This window comes from Taudactylus pleione, unplaced genomic scaffold, assembly GCF_031769625.1.
Source record: "Taudactylus pleione unplaced genomic scaffold, aTauple2 ptg000731l, whole genome shotgun sequence".
Classification (NCBI taxonomy): domain Eukaryota; kingdom Metazoa; phylum Chordata; class Amphibia; order Anura; family Myobatrachidae; genus Taudactylus; species Taudactylus pleione.
Window position 1 is genome coordinate 1757381 of NW_028285133.1, and position 22888 is coordinate 1780268.

General features: G+C 42.4%; 1 protein-coding gene across 2 annotated transcripts in view; it reads left to right on the forward strand.

The window, feature by feature from the left end:
- PMFBP1 (polyamine modulated factor 1 binding protein 1) overlaps positions 1–22888 on the forward strand; it is a 139667-nt gene that overhangs the window by 44975 nt on the left and 71804 nt on the right. The gene's annotated exons all lie outside the window — the stretch shown is intronic.

A 22888-nucleotide genomic window follows, 5' to 3' on the forward strand; every position in this document is an offset into this window, starting at 1 on the left:
GTATATATATATATATATATATATATATATACACACACTCTACATGACATACAGCCACTGCTGCTGCTTACACTTTAACACTAGCAAATTCCACTCACTTACATTTTCCACATCACCACCTCTACAAAAATAACACCGTGCATACCTATATGGGTAGATGCAAACTATGTATACTGTCCATTCTGTATACTGTGCATACCTTTATGAATACATACAAGCTACATAAGCATTCTGTACATTCAAGCTACATATCCTGTTTACTGTGCATACCGTTATGGATACATGCAATCTACATAAGCATTCTATACATGCAAGCTACAAATACATTCTGTACATACAAGCTACATATACTGTACATTCTGTATATTCTGCATTCCTTTATGAATACAGGTTGAGTCTCCCATATCCAAATATTCCGAAATATGGAATATTTTTAGCGTGACTGAGATAGTGAAACCTTTGCTTTTTGATGGTTCAATGTACACAAACTTTGTTTAAGGCACAAATTATTAAAAATAAAGTATAAAATTACCTGCAGGCTTTGTGTATAAGGTGTATACTGTATGAAACCTAAATGAATTTCATGTATGTACACTTTGTTTGATACACAAGAATATTGAAAATATAATCTAAAATTACCTGCAGACTGTGTGTGTAAGGTTTATATAATATATAAATACATTTTGTGTTTAGATTTGGGTCCCATTCCCTAGATTTTTCCTTTATGGTATATCCAAAATACCCCCGGTCCCAAGCATTTTGGATATGGGAGACTCAACCTGTACATACAAGCTACATAAGCATTCTGTACATACAAGCTACATAAGCATTCTGTACATACAAGCTACATAAGCATTCTGTACATACAAGCTACATAAGCATTCTGTACATACAAGCTACAAATACATTCTATATACTGTGCATTCCTTTATGGATACATACGAGCTACCTATACCTTCTGTACATACAAGCTGCATATGCATTCTGTACATTCACCGATCAGCCATCACATTAAAACCACCCGCCTAATGTTCTGTGGGTCCCCTCTCGTGCCACCATAACAGCCCTGACCCGCTGAGGCATGGACTATACAAGACCTCTGAGGTGTCCTGTGGTATTTGGCACAAAGACATTAGCAGCAGATTCTGTAAGCCCTGTAAGGTGTGAGGTGGGGCCTCCATGATTTTTCAGCACATCCCACAGACGCTCTATCAGATTGAGATCTGGGGATTTTGGAGGCCAACACTTAGAACTCTGTCATGTTCCTCACACCGTTCCTGAACAATGTTTGCAGTGTGACAGGGAGCATTATCCGGCTGAAAGAGGCCACTGCCATCAGGTAATACCGCTGCCATGAAGTGTATAGGTACGTGTCAAAGTAACGTTCACATGATGCCAGGACCCAAGGTTTCCCAGCAGAACATTGCCCAGAGCATTACACTGCCTCCGCCGGCTTACCTTCTTCCAATAGTGCTTTCCCCCGGTGAATGTACAAGTACCCGGCGTCCACATGATGTAAAAGAAAACGTGATTCATCAGGCCAGGCCACCTACTTTCACTGCTCCATGGTCCAGTCCTGATGCTCCTGTGCCCATTGTAGGCTCTTTCGGAGGTGGACGGGGTCAACACGGGTTCTCTGACCAGTCTGCGGCTACACAGCCCCATACTCAGCAAGCTGCAACGCACTGTGTGTTCTGACACCTTTCATAGCCAGCATTAACTCTTTCAGTAATTTGTGTTAGAGTAGTTCTTCTGTGGGATCCGACCAGACGAGCTAGCCTATGCTCCCCACACGCATCAATGAGCCTTGGGCACCCATGACCCTTTCGCTGGGTCACCGGTTGTCCTTTCTTGGACCACTTTTGGTAGATACTAAACCACTGAACACCGAGACCTGTCGATTTGGAGATGCTTTGACCCATTGTCTAGCCATCACAGTTTGGCCCTTATCAGGGTCGCTCATATCCTTACCCTCGCCCATTGTTTCTGCTTCCAACACATCAACTTCAAGAACTGTCTGCTCACTTGCTGCCTAATATATCCCACCCCTTGTCAGGTGCCATTGTAACATGATATAATCAATGTTATCCCCTTCACCTGTCCGTATTAATGTTATGGCTAATCGGTAAATGAGCTACATATGAACTAATATGAATTCTGTACACTGTGCATGCCTTTATGGATGCAACAAGCTACATAAGCATTCCGTACTGTACATACAAGCCTAATATGCATTCCATACTGTACATACAAGCTACATAATCATTCCGTACTGTACATACAAGCCTAATATGCATTCCGTACTGTACATACAAGCTACATAATATTCCGTACTGTACATACAAGCTACATAATCATTCCGTACTGTACATACAAGCCTAATATGCATTCCGTACTGTACATACAAGCTACATAATCATTCCGTACTGTACATACAAGCTACATAATCATTCCGTACTGTACATACAAGCCTAATATGCATTCCGTACTGTACATACAAGCTACATAATCATTCCGTACTGTACATACAAGCCTAATATGCATTCCGTACTGTACATACAAGCTACATAAGCATTCCGTACTGTACATACAAGCCTAATATGCATTCCATACTGTACATACAAGCTACATAATCATTCCGTACTGTACATACAAGCCTAATATGCATTCCATACTGTACATACAAGCTACATAATCATTCCGTACTGTACATACAAGCCTAATATGCATTCCGTACTGTACATACAAGCTACATAATATTCCGTACTGTACATACAAGCTACATAATCATTCCGTACTGTACATACAAGCCTAATATGCATTCCGTACTGTACATACAAGCTACATAATCATTCCGTACTGTACATACAAGCCTAATATGCATTCCGTACTGTACATACAAGCTACATAATCATTCCGTACTGTACATACAAGCTACATAATATTCCGTACTGTACATACAAGCCTAATATGCATTCCGTACTGTACATACAAGCTACATAATCATTCCGTACTGTACATACAAGCCTAATATGCATTCCGTACTGTACATACAAGCTACATAATCATTCCGTACTGTACATACAAGCTACATAATATTCCGTACTGTACATACAAGCCTAATATGCATTCCGTACTGTACATACAAGCTACATAATCATTCCGTACTGTACATACAAGCCTAATATGCATTCCGTACTGTACATACAAGCTACATAAGCATTCCGTACTGTACATACAAGCCTAATATGCATTCCATACTGTACATACAAGCTACATAATCATTCCGTACTGTACATACAAGCCTAATATGCATTCCATACTGTACATACAAGCTACATAATCATTCCGTACTGTACATACAAGCCTAATATGCATTCCGTACTGTACATACAAGCTACATAATATTCCGTACTGTACATACAAGCTACATAATCATTCCGTACTGTACATACAAGCCTAATATGCATTCCGTACTGTACATACAAGCTACATAATCATTCCGTACTGTACATACAAGCTACATAATATTCCGTACTGTACATACAAGCCTAATATGCATTCCGTACTGTACATACAAGCTACATAATCATTCCGTACTGTACATACAAGCCTAATATGCATTCCGTACTGTACATACAAGCTACATAATCATTCCGTACTGTACATACAAGCCTAATATGCATTCCGTACTGTACATACAAGCTACATAATATTCCGTACTGTACATACAAGCTACATAATCATTCCGTACTGTACATACAAGCCTAATATGCATTCCGTACTGTACATACAAGCTACATAATCATTCCGTACTGTACATACAAGCTACATAATATTCCGTACTGTACATACAAGCCTAATATGCATTCCGTACTGTACATACAAGCTACATAATCATTCCGTACTGTACATACAAGCCTAATATGCATTCCGTACTGTACATACAAGCTACATAATCATTCCGTACTGTACATACAAGCCTAATATGCATTCCGTACTGTACATACAAGCTACATAATCATTCCGTACTGTACATACACGCTACATAATCATTCCGTACTGTACATACAAGCCTAATATGCATTCCGTACTGTACATACAAGCCTAATATGCATTCCGTACTGTACATACAAGCTACATAATATTCCGTACTGTACATACAAGCCTAATATGCATTCCGTACTGTACATACAAGCCTAATATGCATTCCGTACATATGAGCTACATTTGTATTGTATTTATATGAGCTACTTATATATTTTATCTAGGTGCATAACATTATGGACAAGCTTACAGTACATATACATTGTATACATAGGGCCTCATTCAGAGATCTACGCTATTCCAAAATTTAAGCAGTTGAGCGATTATCAGATGACTGCTCGTGTGTATCGGTTGCATTGCGCACGCGCCAAGGTACCTTTGGCTTTGCCGCTGGCAGGGAGGATTACTTCGCAAAGTGATTGACAGTCGGGGACCATTTGGGGGAGGTAACGAGGAGGCGCAGCAGAAACTGCAAGCGTGCATCGGCCGTTTTCCGGGTGCGTCGTAGTGTGCGCCTGCGATGCCGTATGCAGATAGAGTGGTTCTGATGTCTCCGTTCAGGCGGTTATTCTGTGTGATCATACGGCTACTCAGCTGATTACCGAATGGTCTGCGATGGCGGCTGCGTGTTTATACGCACTTGCTTGGATAAATTGCCAGCCGGCTGCAGCGTTCGCATATATTCGCTGTGTACTGGATAACATCTGCGAATACATTAGTGTACTTCTCTGTATCAGGCCCAGAGACACCGCACATAGGTAATATATACATATACGGGTACATCCGTACATACATCTGACATACAAAATACAATTCACTTACTTACATGAGGTAGATATGTAAATATATGAGGTACATCATGCGTATATATCATATATTGACATACAAACATACATATGAGAAACATACAATACGTATGACGGTGGATATGTCCGGGAATACATATGGTATACATACCTAAATACATATGAGAGACAGAATGTGTGTGGGTGTGTTTAAATACATATGTATTTACATATATATGTATCTTATATCAGGTGTATAGATACCAAAGTATATATAAGATGGCTGCATACTAGTGAGATACCATTGTTATTACATAGTAAATACATACCTATAATAGACATACATGATATACTGTGTGTATGAGATGCATACCTTTGAGATACATACATATGACATGTATACATGAGATGCATATTTGTTAATACATGACTAACATACATGTATATGAGATGGCTTGTGTGATAAATACAGTATATACATTTATTTATTACCAGTTATTTATATAGCGCACACATATTCCGCAGCGCTTTACAGAGAATATCTTACCATTCACATCAGTCCCTGCCCCAGTGGAGCTTACACTCTATATTCCCTACCACATGCTCACACACATACACACTAGGGTACATTTTGTGGGGAGACAATTAACCTACCAGTATATTTTTGGAGTACCCGGAGGAAACCCACGCAAGCACAGGGAGAATATACAAACTCCACACAGGTAGGGCCATGGTGGGAATGAGATGCATACACACATACACGATACATAAATAGTCATACATGTGAGACGCATACATAGTGTATAATACATGTGGGATTCAGGTTTAGACAGAGGCACTCACTGATAGAGTGATTGGTAAAGAGAGCAGACACACTGTGGGCTGCCTGTCAGACACATACTGTAGACACACATGTGAGGGGGCTCTATTCTGCCAGGGTAGACTGACACACTGAACCGCTAGCAATGAGCATTGTTATTGAAGACATTTGAGGAGGAGAGAAAATATAAATGGTAATATCCTGCGTACCATAGACATAAGAGGCACAGAGAGAATGTGAATGCTGATCCTCTGTACAGTAGAGGACACTATGGTGCAGTTGTTTTGTTTGGTGATGTTGCATTTCTGAAATTGAACTCCAGAGGGTGCTAATGTGCAGGCTTAGTGTACCCACTAACTGTACTGTCACTGCTTTGCCATCCAGTGTACACACAGACACTAGCACAACAGCTTCACTATTGTGTGACAATAACTAATTACAGTTTAGTGGTGCGCCAGGGGGATCATAAAGGTGTCTGAGGCCAGGGCATCTGTGGTTAAGGTTCAGTTACATAGGGGTGTCTGTGTGTGTCCGTGTGCATAGGAGTATGTAATATACTTGTGTGGTCAGTGAAAGGCAGTTACTACTCCACATGTCCTTGTCACCAGTAAATGTTATATAGTATATTCCCTTGTGCTAACAACTGATCTGCTGGAAGGAGGTCTGATAATGATGGGGACACCTTCTGTATCACATAAATTCCCATTAACTTTATTCACGTTATATGTGAATGGCTGCAGGAAATATCCTTATATAAAGCTTTTATATGCGATAATATATCCCCTTTTTGTAAAATACAATGATATTGAAAGCAATGCGTTCCATGACCACACAAGGCCATAGGCAGGTGGTTTTTATTTTTATACTAAAAAGATGACTTGTAATATCTGTAACACTGTATAGTAGGTGGTGTGCCATTTCTTATAACTGAAGTAAAAAGTAATCGTATGATGACCATCCCTCGTTGTTATACTTATATTGTTCAGAGGTGTACATATATATACTGTGTGTGTGTGTGTATGTATGTATGTGTATATATATATATATGTATATATATATATGTGTGTGTGTGAATGTATGTATGTGTATATGTATGTGTGTATATGTATGTATGTGTGTGTATATATATATATATATATATATAATGTCCGCTCTAAACAATGAGCAAGTTCGCTGGATGGGACTGCGTTAAAGTGAGCATAGCCAGCAGGCACGGGCATGTAGGGACCCAGGTTGTGTCCGGAGATGCCAGCTGTGGAGGAATGTCGTGTGAAGCAGCAGAAAAGGACATGGGATGTCTGGGGTTAATACAAAGTAACTATTTAGTGTAAGTATCGTACAGAAGAAATACCTTTGTATGTTGCGGGCATTAGACAGTGGAAAACAGAAACATACCACAAGCCTTTCCCCTTTACCTAATTTACACACCTGGAGAAATCCCAGAAATGGGCTGTGAAATGTCCATAAAATACTGTCATGTAAAGTACAATACGCAGCATGAAATCCATAGACCTAAAGACAACCCAATATACAGGAGCCGATCAGTGAGCAGAAGTAGTGAGTGGATGGATTACAGTGTAGGGATGTAGTGGGCTACATGCTCTTCCCTAGGATGTAATTATATATACACAGGCTTATTACACTGCTGCCTTGGGTGCTTGTAGTTATTTTCTACCTGCCATAGATCAAAGGTTCTGATATACTGTAGATAGATTTCATTAGCATAAATATTGCTGCAGCCCTCAAATTGCCTGCCGGCACAGAAGGATTATATATATATATATATATATATATATATATATATATATATATATATATATATATATATATACATACATTCGGTATTATTTACCGGCTTCCTGTACGTATACCTTATATATACAAATGCTCTTATATTGCGCTAGAGATTTACCTTCGACCAGAATTAACAGACAATTGTCAAACAGCAGCACCTCCCAAGGGACAACCTGTTAGTAAGATGTCCAAAGAATTGTATACAAACAAAGGGCGCTCTAATATTATTTTGAGGTAAAATTGAACAGGACAATAACAAATATACCCCACTGGGCAATAAATGATGGAACCAAGCCTTTTTAACATCAAAGTTCTCTTTTGGAAATTAATCAGACTCTGATGGTTATCCGATGGATGTTATGGTTCCTTCTTTAAAGGTAATTTTTCTGTGATATCAACCCAGGAAGAAGGACATCCGTGGGACGATTCTCCAAGAGGCTAATCCTTCCTTTGGGTAGTAATAGAATACACCCTCACACCAAAAAGTTCACCCAGACATAAAAAGAGGCCCAGAGGCCAATATTATTAATAAGAATAAAAAATATATTTATTGCACATACAAATGTAATTCAAACATAGGTAATCAGCTTACATCCATCGGATAACCATCAGAGTCTGATTAATTTCCAAAAGAGAACTTTGATGTTAATATTAGACCGCCCATTCTACCTTAGGTATATTTATATATATATATATATAAACAAACACCCCCCAGCAGCCTAAACCTAACCCTCCCCCCTAGTGCACAACTCCAGCCCCTAACCCTTCCGCTAACCCCACTACTTACAGTCGGGATGCTGGCGCTGGGATTCTAACTGGTGTCGGGATTCCAGCGCTGGCATCCCAACAGCCGGGATTTCATCTACATCCCGCGCTGACAGATTTATGGGTAGAGAGTGCATGTTTTACAGATCTTCTCAGTATCACAAGTAAAATAATTAGCACCACCTGTGGATCTTTTAGCTGTGTCAGCCAGTAATATATACAACTGCGCAACAGCTAGGCGATCTGGAAAACATGCACTGTTAGGGTTCCCTGAGGACTGGAGTTGGGAGACACTGTATTATAGCAATGAACACTCTGCTGACGTAGGTGTGACATAACAGCGTACATGACTGACGTGAGGGGCAGTGGGCAGGCAAGCACCATTATACAGTAAATCTTTGGAAATAGGTGATAGTTCCAGCAAAACCTCAGGAGTCGTCTGTGATTTGGATGAATGGATATAGATTGAGAAACTTCTTACATCCTTCCTTATGCAATTATACCCCATGGTTCGTAAATAATGTAGTTATGGCAAACCTTCCACTCAAAATCTTATTTGTTTTGAATGGGTAAGGGTTCCCGGCGTTCTTGATGCCGTCGGTCAGAATACCAACAGCTGCATCCCGACAGTCAGGATCCCAACACCTGTAGGTAAGTATACTACTACTAACCATAACCCTTACCCTAACCCCTCCCCGGTGCCTAAACCTAACCTCCCCCCAAGTGCCTAATCCTAACCCTCCCCCCTTAGTGCCTAATCTTCCCTTCCCCATACCTTAAACCTAACCCTCCCCCCTTAGTGCCTAACCTCCCCTTCCCCGTACCCTAAACCTAACCCTCCCCCCTTAGTGTCTAACCCTAAACCTAACCCCCAATACTTACTTTTGGGATGCCGGCAGTCAAGATTCTGGAGCCAGGATCCCGACGCCGGTATTTAGACCGTCAGCATGCCGCACGCCGGAATGCGGATTACATCACATTTTGAATAATGATTTACAGTCCTGGTACTAAGTACTTGAGAACCGACCAACCTACTTTCAGACATGGGACAGGTGACTGGTCCAACCTATTGGAATACGGATCAACAAGTTAAACTATTTCTTGGTCCAGAGTGAACGTCACAATCTCGTCTAGCAGAGGTCTGCAGTTATTTAACCATGTTCCACAGAAGCCGTAGCAGCCAGAGTGATGAGACCTGGATGCAGTCAGTGGTAATCCGCTGCCCTACAGATAGGTTTTCTGATTTAAGGGAAGAAGGAGATAAATTTACTGTTCAGGTGGTTGACACTGTCCTTCCTGCAGCGTCCACAGATTTGGTGTTTCTCGGGTTGGACCCCTGACTTTAGAACTTTGAGCCACTGTTTTCAGGTTGCTCTGTTTGAATCTTCAACATTCTTGAGGTTGGAAAAAGACTTTGCCATCTTTATTCAGGGCCTTTACCTCCTCAAAGAACTGTGGCCTGAACGGAGATTTAAGGTTGTGGTCTGCAAGGACAGAACTGCCATTAGTTTTGAAGACTGTAAATTTAGGGGCTACCCAAGACTCTCGAGTGCCTTCACTCTCCGCTTTGTCAAACACAAACAATAATTGTCCAGCCATGTCTGTAGATTTATATTGGACTTTTTCCATCGATAATAAGGATGGGTCAGTATCTGGTGTGAAGATTGATGAGGCACCTGGTAACCCTGTGTGACTGCGTAGCACCAGCTTGTCCTCTCGGAGTGTGGTGGAGAAGGCCAGCTGTGCTAGCTGATGCACTCATGCACCTCAGTGTACTGTGTGTACCATATCATTTTGCTGATGGTGTCTTATCCAACCAGGACACCCCTGCTAGTTGCATCCCCCTATGTTCTCCTCACTTGGATGGGGCAGTGGTTCTTATCACCCCAACCACAGTGGAAGTGCCTGATGAGCGTTTCTTCTTAGGACACATGGTGCAGTAACCGCCATATGCTGACTTTGGTTCCCTCCATGCCACCAGCTTTGGACAGAATAAGTACACCAGCTAGTGGCAAGAATAGGCAGACAGCTATGGGCAATGACAGGAAAGTGGTAAATTCGCTTGAACCAGCGACCCTGGGACAAGGGTTTGTTAAAGCTGTATTGGACACCTTGGGATATATTTACTAAAATGTCTTTTTAGCAGTGGAGATGTTGCCCATAGCAACTAATCAGGTTCTAGCTATTATCTTTTAAAATGTGCTAGATAAATGTTTAGTATCTGATTGGTTGCTATGGGCAACATCTTCACTTCTAAAAACCCGCACTTTAGTAATTAATACCCCCTTGTGTGTTTTTATCTCTGTGAACCCATTGAGCAGGACAAAGACAATATGTGCTCTTGAACTTGCACTTCAGGTAGAGGTGTAGAAGTAGGTAGAACTGGTTTTTGACAAGTTTTTTCTTCTTTTTAATTCTATACCGAGTTCCTCTGCTGAAGAAGAATTGCCTGAAGGAGAAATGACTGCCTTAGTAGTCCTCCTGCCAATTTGTGTGCATTATTATGGGGGACAGCTGTAGAATGACAATCACAGGAATATAACTGCAGACCCTGCGTACTTAGGATGGTGAGCGGCCCACTTTATGTGCAGCGGAAGGGAAAATTAATTTTCGCTTCTCTCCCTGCCGTCATGCTATGTGGAAAGGCTTGCTGCCGGGACCCGCCAGCTGCTAGGTGGCACGCCTCCCGACGAGCAAATCTGGAACTCTGTCTGGTGACCAAAAGACCTTTTAACAAAAAGAATTTCAGGCCAGGTGACTGGGTTATGCAGGACCCTAATCATTGCTAAATTTAGAATGAACAAGGCCCTGTGCAATGTAGGTGATACTATGAACTCTGTTGGGTGACCTATAGAACAGTGATGCACATCCTGCAGCAGGTAGTCCAAGACAGAAGTACTTCTTCAGTATTTCTGCCTAGTGTCCCCACAGTACAGGGGGAGTGGAAATGCATTTCTACAGGAGGACAGTGGAAATGCGTTACTACAGGGGGAGGGTGGTACTGGTTTACTACAGGGGGAGGGTGGTACTGCTTAACTACAGGGGGAGGTTGGTACTGCTTTACTACAGGGGGAAGGTGGTACTGCTTTACTACAGGGGAAGGGTGGAAATGCGTTACTACAGGGGGAGGGTGGAAATGCGTTACTACAGGGGGAGGGTGGAAATGCGTTACTACAGGGGGAGGGTGGAAATGCGTTACTACAGGGGGAGGGTGGAAATGCGTTACTACAGGGGGAGGGTGGAAATGCGTTACTACAGGGGGAGGGTGGAAATGGGTTACTACAGGGGGAGGGTGGAAATGGGTTACTACATCAGGAGGGTGGAAATGCGTTACTACAGGGGGAGGGTGGAAATGGGTTACTACAGGGGGAGGGTGGAAATGGGTTACTACATCAGGAGGGTGGAAATGCGTTACTACAGGGGGAGGGTGGAAATGGGTTACTACAGGGGGAGGGTGGAAATGGGTTACTACATCAGGAGGGTGGAAATGGGTTACTACAGGGGGAGGGTGGAAATGCGTTACTACATCAGGAGGGTGGAAATGGGTTACTACAGGGGGAGGGTGGAAATGCGTTACTACAGGGGGAGGATAAATTTGTTAATACATAGGTGAAAGGTGAGAAGTATGCATTACTATACCATTACAGGGAATAGTAGGAAACGTGTTACTATAGAAGTGTGGAATTTGCATATGTATTACATATTTATGCAAGTTTGTACTCCTTTGAAGGGGGATCTGTAAAACCAGTGTCCTAGGATAGCCCTTGGATCTAAAAAAGCTATGCAGCCCGAGTTTAGAATTTGTAAAATGATGTATCAGGATTGGCCACAATATGCGTGCTGCAGAAGGACATGACACATACTATTCCCCAGCACATTCCTGTGTGCAATGCTCCTGAAGAGCTGATCAGGTGGAGTGGACAAGACATGAGCCTGTTAGGCATATATGGTGTGATCATACCTCTGTCATTGCATATAGTGAGCACTGGAGGGGACATAGAAATACCTCTGTCAGTGCATATAGTGAGCACTGGAGGGGACATAGAAATACCTCTATCATTGCATATAGTGAGCACTGGAGGGGAAATAGAAATACATCTATCATTGCATATAGTGAGCACTGGAGGGGACATAGAAATACCTCTATCAGTGCATATAGTGAGCACTGGAGGGGACATAGAAATACATCTATCATTGCATATAGTGAGCACTGGAGGGGACATAGAAATACCTCTGTCATTGCATATAGTGAGCACTGGAGGGGACATAGAAATACCTCTGTCATTGCATATAGTGAGCACTGGAGGGGACATAGAAATACCTCTGTCATTGCATATAGTGAGCACTGGAGGGGACATAGAAATACCTCTGTCATTGCATATAGTGAGCACTGGAGGGGACATAGAAATACCTCTGTCAGTGCATATAGTGAGCACTGGAGGGGACATAGAAATACCTCTGTCAGTGCATATAGTGAGCACTGGAGGGGAAATAGAAATACATCTATCATTGCATATAGTGAGCACTGGAGGGGACATAGAAATACCTCTGTCAGTGCATATAGTGAGCACTGGAGGGGAAATAGAAATACATCTATCATTGCATATAGTGAGCACTGGAGGGGACATAGAAATACCTCTGTCATTGCATATAGTGAGCACTGGAGGGGACATAGAAATACCTCTGTCAGTGCATATAGTGAGCACTGGAGGGGACATAGAAATACATCTGTCAGTGCATATAGTGAGCACTGGAGGGGAAATAGAAATACATCTATCATTGCATATAGTGAGCACTGGAGGGGACATAGAAATACCTCTGTCAGTGCATATAGTGAGCACTGGAGGGGACATAGAAATACCTCTGTCAGTGCATATAGTGAGCACTGGAGGGGAAATAGAAATACATCTATCATTGCATATAGTGAGCACTGGAGGGGACATAGAAATACCTCTGTCAGTGCATATAGTGAGCACTGGAGGGGAAATAGAAATACATCTATCATTGCATATAGTGAGCACTGGAGGGGACATAGAAATACCTCTGTCATTGCATATAGTGAGCACTGGAGGGGACATAGAAATACCTCTGTCAGTGCATATAGTGAGCACTGGAGGGGACATAGAAATACCTCTGTCAGTGCATATAGTGAGCACTGGAGGGGACATAGAAATACCTCTGTCAGTGCATATAGTGAGCACTGGAGGGGAAATAGAAATACATCTATCATTGCATATAGTGAGCACTGGAGGGGACATAGAAATACCTCTGTCAGTGCATATAGTGAGCACTGGAGGGGACATAGAAATACCTCTGTCAGTGCATATAGTGAGCACTGGAGGGGACATAGAAATACCTCTGTCAGTGCATATAGTGAGCACTGGAGGGGACATAGAAATACCTCTGTCAGTGCATATAGTGAGCACTGGAGGGGAAATAGAAATACATCTATCATTGCATATAGTGAGCACTGGAGGGGACATAGAAATACCTCTGTCAGTGCATATAGTGAGCACTGGAGGGGACATAGAAATACCTCTGTCAGTGCATATAGTGAGCACTGGAGGGGAAATAGAAATACATCTATCATTGCATATAGTGAGCACTGGAGGGGACATAGAAATACCTCTGTCAGTGCATATAGTGAGCACTGGAGGGGACATAGAAATACCTCTGTCATTGCATATAGTGAGCACTGGAGGGGACATAGAAATACCTCTGTCATTGCATATAGTGAGCACTGGAGGGGACATAGAAATACCTCTGTCAGTGCATATAGTGAGCATGCTGGAGTATTATTTGTTCTGTAAACCATTTTGTTCCTGTCTTTCTTTGGGAAGAATGCAAGTTTAGTCCTGCTAAGGAGAAACCTATTCTAAATATTGTTTTCTAAGAGGCCAGCGTCCCCTACTTGTTTTGTTATTATACTTTCTGCTTAAGCACATTATATGAAAGCTATTTCTAACCTATCCACCTGTGAGCTGAAGGTTCCTGTCCTTTATGTGTAAAGTGGGTTTGAAAATATAGTAACCTGGGCCTCCCCCACAATAATAAGTGTCTGGCAGGCCTAGTGCCATAAGGCATGTGTGTGTGCATATATGTATATATATATGTGTGTGTATGTGTGTATATATATATATATATATATATATATATATATATATATATTATATAAATATAAAATGGTAGAGGTTTTCATTTCTTCCTATTCATTCTAGGAGTATGTATTAAAAAAAATACGTTGCCATTTCTTTTTATCCATGGGTCAAGATTGTAAAATGACATGCTCTAATAGCACAGCGCCCCCAGTGATCAGGTTTTACAGAACACTTGCTACACTTTACCTAGCGATACATTTGCATCTCTCAGACAAGGCTGAGGGGTCTATGTACTAAGCAGTGTTAGGAGACAGAGTGAAAGTGATAAGGTGCCAGCCAATCAGCTCCCAACTGCCATCTCACAGGCTGTGTTTGAAAAATGACAGTTGGGAGCTGATTGGCTGGCACCTTACCATAGACTTATCACTTTTCACTCTGTCTTCTAACACTGCTTAGTAAATAGACCCCTGATTCCTGGAATATTTCGCTCTAATAATAATTATTAGCCTACTTTCAAATGACTGTCTTCTGTCCACTAATAATAGTCACATGGGTCATTAGTAGGCTGCATGGGCGCCGAGAGGGGGGGGGGGGGAGCGGTTACTAATGCCTGGGCTTGCTAGAGGGGCCTGGCGGGGGCCCACGTCCATCAGCAGCCCAGCACACTCTGCTGTGTGCTGGGCTGCAGTTAGAGACTGCACGCTGCTGCTGAGCAGTCTCCTCAGTCTGTAGGGGGGAGCGATCACACTAATCACGCCACCCCTCTGGCTTTGCACCGGGCTGAGGGGCTCACAGCGCCCCCTCCTCAGCGCACAGCGCAGCTTCACGGCACTGCAAAGAGGATTTTTCTTCCTAAGGGGGCGTGATCAACCCCATACGATTAGGCCACGCCCCCTTCCCCTGGGCCCGGGCCAGATCTCTGCGGCCCTGGTAGGCTGTGTGTAGTGTGGTCAGATGAGTGAAGATAAGAAAATTAATAATGCAGATTAAAAGACCACTATACCTAAATAACAAACTACTTTGAATAATAGAGCTATTCCTAACATTCTGAAATATATGTAGGAATGACTCAGGGGACTGCCGGAACGGAAGAGAACTGCGTTGTAGTAGCTTGTGTTGCTATACAGTAGTATTTGGAAGGACCCAGTCAGCACACTGGGCCTGATACTGATTATAACGTAGTTGAGAGCGTTTTTGCAACTGCACATGCACAAAAATTTCTAAAGGCTCGTACGGCGCATGCGTTACACAGCGTACCCACAAAGGCACTATTACAATCCAGGCGGTTGGTATCAAAACTTGTGGAACAGCGATAGGTGCTCCCGGGAAGTGACCGGCAGGTGGCTAAAAATGCACGCATAATGGTCCGTTCAGTGGGCGCGTTATGGGAGTGTCAGAGGCGTGGCAATGCGTGGCTGCCTTTCCAGACAGCCGCAGCCATAGGGGGCCGTGGTCAGACAGAGTAACCGGACCTGCCATAAGTTTCTATGGTATTACCGATCGCTATTACACCGCATACAAACGCTAGAAGTGGGTGACTCAGTCCTTGCACATTTGCCCGTACGGAGGTATGCAAGGGAAGGAGTTTTTATTGGCATTTGCATAAAGTCGCAGACGAGCGACCGCCAATAGTTGCTGCTGGGTACAGATCGGAATCCAACCCACCGTCTTTGCTGATAACAGAGAATAATAGCCTGACCTCAGCTCATAGGAAATTAAAATAGTGTCACATAGGCTGAATTGTCGGGGAATGGACGGTTAAGTGAATTCTCATATAAAAGGGGATGGTATAAGTAGAAGATACAACATAAAACCTAGTATGAGACATGTGCCATCATTATTACTATGTATACTTTTAAAATACATGTTGGGTTTAAAGATTGAAGGAACTGCTAGAATATTACCACCAGAATACAGGAGAAGTGTAGAAATGACAAGTGATTGCACGATGCCAGCAAATGAACAGACAAGTACAGTAAATGAATAATATGACTTACATGAATAAAACAGTCCATAAATCTAATCTAAGTTTGTATGCACTAAAATTATGATTACTGTATTAAACCTGAAAATATTCATTCACTGGTAGATTCACCCTATATCAAGTTATGTCACAATTTATAGGGGCCTATTTATTGTGGTTTTTTTTTTTTTATAAAATTGGGTAGAAACTGAAGTTTCTGCATCATTTCATAAATTGTTGCTATTTACTAATAGCTTAACACAGGAGATAGTCCCCATTATTATCAATGTGGACTACAATCTGACCCCTATGTACTCTACCAAACTTCGAAAAGCTAAGCATTTGAGAGTTTGGTCCTGTTAGTTTACACATATTTGCCTACTTTTGAAAAAGCTTTTCATGGAGATTGTGAAACCAACACCTATGAGCACGGTGGTAAAGTGGTGTGTACTGCTACATCTGAGAGGTGTGTCATAACATTGCCTTACATCCAAATGTAAATGAGCCCCAAAGCAGTTAGTAAGATCTTTTTGTTGACGAAAACACACTGATGCTTATCAGAAAATGCATGTAGCCATAGGGATCATTGTGCCTTATAACCAATGCAGGGAAATGATACTAATCATCCCATTTGAATGTATATATCTCTATTTTTTATATATAGAACAGCTTCATAATTGTGGTAAGGAGCAATGAGGGAGATTGCTAGACTCTTCAGGGAGTCAGGGAGATTGCTGCTAATTCAGGGAGTCTCCCTGACAATCAGGGAGAGTAGGCAAGGCAAGTATGAGTTTACAACTTCTTCAGATGGTGTAAACAGTCTTAAGCCAATGGAGACTTACGATCCCTCTCCTGCTGCTTCTGGCATCTGACATGTGCAGTGTCACATTCCCCGGTGGAGTTTTCACCAATGTGTAAAACTCCTCCAAAATGCCGGGAATGTAACTTGCAGGGTCAGCGGTTATCGCTACAGCTGTCCCTGTGGGTTGAGTGAAACTAATCCACTGCGATACAGATTGTTCATAATCGGCCCCATAATGTATTACAGATACATTTGTGATTTTTACAAGATTCTGTGTAATTTTAGAACAAGTTGAGTGTAGTGGCCCTTAATCCATAACCCAATGTTACAGAGCTTAGGGAAGGCAGGACATCATTGCACTACACATAAGGAGCTTAGTTGTCTTCTAAAGGTGCGTACACACGTAGCGATTTTCACAATAACGATATAGTTATCGTTGAACTCGCTGATTTAAAAGGTCCCTACCAACTTACCAGCGACCAGCAATGCGTGGCCACTTATGGACGATAGCGATATCGTCCACCGGCTGTGCATGCCGGTCAACTTTCTCGATATCGAGCAAGTTACTATAGGGACCCGCGATCGACTATCGCGGGTTGCTATAGTCATCTGTAAATTGGTGGTATGCTGGGTGATCGATATTGATCATCCAGCATACCAGGGAGGGTGCATATCGTATCGCTGACATATCGCTACGTGTGTACGCACCATAAGTGACCAGAGTAGAACGAAGAAACGTCAATATACATCACCACAGAGCATATAGATAAAAAGTAAAAGAGAGGAAAAGACTCGGGATTAGTTTTACTTATCCAAATGTATGCAGAAATGGTATTTTAAAGCTATAGTTAGGTGCAGTACAGCCTCATTTAATAACCATTTATCCAAATATTATTCAGAGCCTTGTTATCTGGCTACCAGTACACATTGCAGAGCAGAAACCATTCTAGTAATTAGTAGAGATGTGCGGTTCGTTTTTACTCGGATATGTTTAGTTCTCATAAACGGCATCATATTGGCTATCCGGCTCTCGCGTGTTTGGATAGCCAATAAGTTAAATCCGAATTTGCGTTAATTTGGTGATAAGAACTGAATAAAACCGAACCTGCACATCTCTAGTAATTAGTACACCATGCAGAGTGTCTTCGTTCTGGTGGCTAGTATACAAAATAGTACTACTGAACTATGTTGTAGCCACTGTACAATGCAATGCCCAATCTCATGACCATTATACAAGATTCTGACCATTTTAGTGATGTGTGGTCTACAGTACAGTTCTGGTGACCACTATAGAATGCGCACTACCTATACCCACTATAGAATGCACATACCTTATTCTGGCAGCCACTATAGAATGCGCACAACCTATTATGGCAGTCACTATAGAATGTGCACACCTTATTATGGCAGCCACTATAGAATCCGCACAACCTATATTGTCTGCCACTATAGAATGCGCACAACCTATTGTGGCAACCACTATAGAACGCGCATACCTTATTCTGGTAGCCACTATAGAATGTGCACAACCTATTGTGACAGCCACTATAGAATGCACACACCTTATTATGGCAGCCACTAGAGAATGCGCACAACCTATTGTGGCAACCACTATAGAATGCACATACCTTATTCTGGTAGCCACTATAGAATGTGCACAACCTATTGTGACAGCCACTATAGAATGTGAACAACCTATTGTGGCAACCACTATAGAATGCGCAAACCTTATTATGGCAGCCACTATAGAATGCGCACAACCTATTGTGTCTGTCACTATAGAATGCGTACAACCTACTGTGGCAGCCACTATAGAATGCGCACAACCTATTGTGGCAAGCACTATAGAATGCGCACAACTTATTCAAGCAGTCACTATAGAATGCACAGCCTGTTTTGTGACCACTATGCCATGCACAGCCTTTTCTGCTGACCATTCTACAATACATAGTCCAGCCTGGCTACCACTGTATATTGCACAGCGTTTTCTGGTGGCCATTATAAAATGCACGGCACATCCTGACCCCAACTATATATATATATATATATATATTAGTGAACACTATAGAATGTACAGCTCAATCTGGGGACTGTTCTACAAAACAGAGTCCAGCCTGGTGACCATTACATAAATCCGCTGCCCCTTCTGGTGGCCTCTATACAATTCACAGCCTCTTGGTGTTCAGAATGTTCAGTCTTTTTCTAGGAACTATTCTAGAAAGTCCAGCCTCTTCTGATGACCACCTTACAATTAATGATTGCTCTCTGGACCTGGACACTTTCTACCAGCTTTAAACAAAGTGCTGAATTTGGGAGATTATGTCGGCATTGTCATAAATGCCGGCCAGTGGTCTGTGAATCTTAAATGTTACGCTGGATCACGGAGACTGCCTAAGGCAGCCGTAGACTTTCAGTGTACAGACACAACAATCCCATTGCTGGCTAGTTCACCCTATAACATAAGTGGTGTAAATAAATATAAGAGCAATTAGCAGTTTAGCTAGACTGGCACTTGGAGGTGACGTGTTCCTGTGAATGACTGAAGACCTAGAGGTGGTGGTTTGTTTGTTTCTGCTTGACTACTCGAATCCCCAAAACGATCAGATGATGATTCAGGTAGGAGATGCAAACTGTTGCACTTACCGGCACTCTGACGTGGCTGATAACCAGAACTAGCATGCAGAGCTGCATAGCATTTGTAATCCCATATCTCAAATTCAGTCAAGTCAAGGCTTGGGAACTTTTACGTAAATATTTGTTATTCAGAAACAAATCAACCATTCTTAATCGCTAACCTTATCCTGCAAAGAAAGTTTTAAGGCCCCATAGGGTGGTGCACTGCAGCTATTCTGGGGACTATGTATGGCCTTAAAGAATCTCATCTGCAGCAGTAATGGCTAGGGGGATCTCCTCTCATCTTAATGCTAATGGTTTCAATGCACTAGCATGCTGCAATCAGGCCCGCCAGGAGATCATTTGAGCCCTGGTACTAGGGGATGAGGTATAGCCATGCCTTGTTGGTAATACTGCAACCCTCTGCTGTGCCACTTGCTGAAGGGGGGGTGACGTGACAGCATCTCCTCCACAGGCCCAGGCCACTCTTGATGCCCCTGGCTGCAATTATACAGAATTTAGCATGTATTACCTGATTTGATGACATTATCAACCAGTGTCTAACCAGTCATGTATGACCTGCTGCAAGCCATTGTGGTCATGTCTCTCAGGATTATTGTGCACACAACAGTCGGCTGACTGTTGTGTTGGTGCACTTCACCATGTAAATCTAAAATGCAACTCCCTTCACAACTCCAAGGTGGACCTCCCAACCGTCCCGGTTTCTGGGGACTGTCCAGCTATCAGTAGTCTTCTCTCAATTTTTGGGGAATGGGGAGGTATCGTACATCTTTCTGCACTTGAAGGGAATTTTTTCAGCCCTGAAATGTCTGCTTATTTTATGACATCACCATGTATGTCTGTTTTGCGTAAGTAAAATAGCTCTAACAAACATTTTTTGGATTCAAGAACCTATGGACAATTTAGCCTTGCCCTTTGGGTATTTCATTACAAAAAATTGTGTTTTTATGCATGACCACGCCCCCTATGACTTGGTCACGACTCACTCCACATCCAAAGTTTTTAAAATACTATATCATGTAGTGCTTCATTATACAAAAACATGCTCCAGTCTGCATTAAGATCTGACTGACTGACTTATACACCTTTCAGATCAAGGCTTGGCTATTTTTGAACTATAACTCCCAGCATGCACTGTCAGGGATACTTGTGCATACTTTTCAAGTCTGTTGAAAAATATATTTGTGTATTCCTTTGAAAGAGCATCCGTTTGTCAAGGGGGTGAAATCCATAAGGAACTGTGCTGATTAAAGTTCTATATTTACTCCAGAGACCATCTTTCTAATGCAAGCAGGGAGGCAGGTGAATAAACCATATTGGTAGATTAAAACTAAACGGCCTCTAAACAAATGGAAGGGGTGGGGGTTGGGTGGGGTAGGGTTCGCTGGGGGGTGAGGATGGAGGGACAGAAATCAAAAATGTAGCTAATTGTATACTTAGTTATTATAACAAGAGAATGTAAGTGCTTCTACAGTAAATAGATACAGTAGATCCCGAATATCCAAACGCCAGTTACCCCAACGCGATTTACAGTAGCCGAAGCCCATAAAAACGAAATCGTATCATAAAATTATAAAGATACATACTTTAATACATGTCCAATTAACCAAACAAACCTATTATCTGAACTACGCTCAGTCCCAATTGGTTCAGATAATCAGCGTTTTACTGTACATAATATATACTTAAATTGTTTTTAGTAAATCAGTACCCACAGTGGGTGGACTGCTATCAAAGTAATCCTATAGACCTTTCATATTTGCTAATACATATTTCTGCTGGTTTTATAGTTTCATATTATGGAGTCCGCTATATACAGTTTCTGCTACAGACTATTAATACATAGATATGTCTTTTTCTTGTTTTGCAATGTCTGTCCTTGTCAGGATGGGACCAGGTATTTAGCAATAGACATGCATTATTTGCCCCGTTAATTGAGCTTCTCTAACCGAACAGCGAGGCTTATTGGTGTGCTACATAATCCTATCTGCTGGCCAGTTTCCCCAAATACCATGTACATGTCACGTCATGTGTATCTACACGGGCACAAGGTCATTTGTGGGTGACTTCTCTTTCACGCATTAACATTAAGTGAGATTTTCCTTTACATGGCTCAAACCTACATTCGTACAATAATCACAGGGCCCCGTGGTATAATTGGTTGATAATTAAAGTATCATCTGTCTGACGCTGCCGTATTCCCCTTTTTGCTCCCCTCCCTCCTGTCTGCTCTCAAGAATTGTGGTTGCTCAACATTCAGATGGAGTCATTATGTTTTGCATATCGTTATAGCCTTCTGCAGAACAACTGCGACATCTGCATGTGTCCTATGACTAGTATGTCAGGGATATTGCATATACACACACACACAGCAATCACACACCTGCCCTACAGTCTTACCTGTGTACATAGCCCTATAGATCAGTGCAGCGTCTTAGGCTGTAGGACGCCCGGTGAAAGTTGGGAGATGCATAGGTGGAGAGGGTCAGAACAGGGACTAGCTGGGCTCTCCTCCCCGGGCACCGCATTGCTATTCAGGCCTCTAATACCCATTACATTACCCTGCCCTGCAGCGATATCAGTGCCTAGGAAGAGGTTAGCTCTGATGTATCCATATTAGCAGCCAACAAATTCAAAGTGCCAGGACTCCAATTATCCTCAGGAACGCAGTGGCAGAAATCATCTTTTGGGATTGGTTAGCTCCGACTGGCAGGGAGAGCTGCTCTCTCTCAACGCCGGCTCTTCTCAACTTTCTCTGCTCCAAATAAGCTCTTGCACAAGCAGCCTGCCTAATGAGATGCAAATGAGATATGCACAAAGCCATAGCACTGTAGGATGATTAACCACTAGAGACATTAGCTGCCGATTTCAGACTGTGTGAGTTTAATAACCCTCTGCCGCCCCTCCGTTCTTGGTGGGGGCTCTGTACGCCCCTTGGCAGAGGAGTAAGATTCCGGACCCATCGCCCATCGTTGCGTTTCTCCTGCTGAGGGGGGCTGCGAAGCCTCATCCACATGCAGATTCCTTGGTGCTTGTCTTTGTAATCCAGACAGTGTGCATATAGGGCTCTTCATTATTTCATAGTGTGCCAAAGCTCGTTAGCTAAACAATTATTCCTCATTAAAATCCAGTGCGGATTTATTAAGAATATGGGGAGGGGGAAATCCCCCAAACAATTAG